This window comes from Manis pentadactyla, chromosome X (assembly GCF_030020395.1).
Source record: "Manis pentadactyla isolate mManPen7 chromosome X, mManPen7.hap1, whole genome shotgun sequence".
Classification (NCBI taxonomy): domain Eukaryota; kingdom Metazoa; phylum Chordata; class Mammalia; order Pholidota; family Manidae; genus Manis; species Manis pentadactyla.
The window spans coordinates 139,569,781-139,571,750 of record NC_080038.1 but is presented as its reverse complement, the minus strand read 5'-3'; the positions used below and the strand labels follow the sequence as shown (position 1 = coordinate 139,571,750).

Genomic DNA, 1,970 nt, shown 5'->3' with positions numbered 1-1,970 from the left:
ATTCAGCCACTTAAAAAGTACACTTAGTTAGACCTCAGGTCTAATGGGTTATGTCCTATGCAAGCTGATTGGTTATGCCCTGTGCAAATGAAGCATTGTATTTCAGCCAATCAAGAGTGGGTTGTGATGTCATCAGTTCAGTTTTCTATTTGGTCCAGGGAGCGTGGGACTTCCTCCTCTCAGGAGTCTACAAATATAAACTGCGGACGCCACAGCTCTCCTGGCCTGTCCTCTCTTAGGGGACCCTCCCGAGTAGCAGGAGCTTTCTCTTTTCACTCATTAAAAGAGCTTTGCTGGTTGCTCCGTACTCTTGTCTGTTGGTTTCATTCTTCATTGCCTCCGAGACACATCCTGGGGAAAACAGCAGCATTCACGGCCAGTAACACTACTACAAAGGCAGTGGTCTGCTTTATGACAGAGGGCTTAACATTTCTCCATTTTATCACTCCATCTTCAGTCTTGTCCCATAGAGTACTATAGCAGAGTCTGGTCCTTTAGCATACTATACAACATGTGAATTTTAACAGTCTATTTAGCCTATAGTTGTTGTAGGTGAGTTACATCAAACTCTTGAACCTCCCAGTCATATTACTTTCAAACTTAAAATCATACAAGACTAAAGGTAATTCTATAGCCATGCTGTACTGAGGTTTCTGGGGATTTTCCTCTAGGCTCAGCACTTCATCAATAATCTCTGGGTTCTCCATTCCATGGCCAATGTGAAAGAAGGTAACTGTCAGAAAGCATACTTGATGATAAAGGAATCCCTGGCCAATCACTTCAAACTGACATAACTGGAAAAGTTCCTGCCAACTTCCCTCACCCAGACTCTGGCCTACTAGCTGTACTTGAGCAGATTAGTCCACTGAAAATGGCAGTAGTCATTCTATTGGCTACTTCCATTTTACGGAAGTTCCTGAAGTCATACACGCCAACATCCTTATGGGAGGCATAATCCATGGTTATAATATCTAAGTCAGTATAAAGGGTAAAAATAGCAGTAAGGTCACTCCAGACAGCTGAATCTAGCACTGAAGCTAGGTTCTACAAGGGCCAGGCTAGTACACAGATGGCTGGAGGGAGCCCCCACTGAAAATGTGGGTATAATGGATCTTTTGAGTAGCATTGTGGACTTCCTTTTAAATTAAAATCCTCTGAATCCTTGCCGCTTGGAAAGTGAAAACAGAGGACAAGAGAAATCACCTGCTCAAAGGTACAAAGGTAGTTAACTCCTTTTCTCAACCACATCATTGAGAGTTGGATGTCTGTCTGCTTTTTTCTAGTCAAGTCCTGTTTAGAGCCTCACAGTCTCCATTCAGTGATATTGGTTGTGTTTTCCTGACTGGCAAAGCCCTGATGTCCCTAGCCCAGACAGGCTATCCTTAGGGCTACTTGTATTCAGCCATGAGCACTGAAATAAAATGCACACTTAGCTTTTCCTGCTCTGAAGCAATTTCTCTAACACTGATTCTTGTTGTTGGCCTGTTCCTTTTAAGTCTTTCCACCTCCTTCTTCAGTTCTTGTACTCTTTTTAGGAGTTTCTGTCTGTTTTCAACCCATGTAGTTTTCATCAATGATATGACATTCCCAGATAAAAAGGAATCATTATAGGTCCACCCTACCTGCTGGTTGTGGGCCACACCTGTAGCATCTTCTATTTACTTTTCTTTTGCTACTGAATATCAAGAGCTCTTTATATATTTTAGATACAAGTCCTTTGTCAGATACGCAGTGTACATTTTCTCTCAGTCTGCAGCTTGTCTTTTATCATCTTTATAGGACCTTTCACAGAGAAAAAGTTGTTAATTTTGATGAAGTCTTATTTATTTTTTCCCTTTATGGATCATGCTTTTGATGTCAGGTCTAGGAACTTTTCACCTGGCCTTAGGTATCGAACCTCTCTCTAAAATTTTATAATTTTACATTTCAATGTATGATCCATTTTGCATTAGTTGTTGTATAAGGTATGA

General features: G+C 41.1%; 1 pseudogene; it reads right to left on the bottom strand.

Annotated features, from left to right (window-relative positions):
- Window positions 1–323: 323 nt before the first annotated feature.
- On the bottom strand, window positions 324–1,571 carry LOC118917949 (tRNA pseudouridine(38/39) synthase-like; annotated as a pseudogene).
- Between the last annotated feature and the right edge of the window lie 399 nt (window positions 1,572–1,970).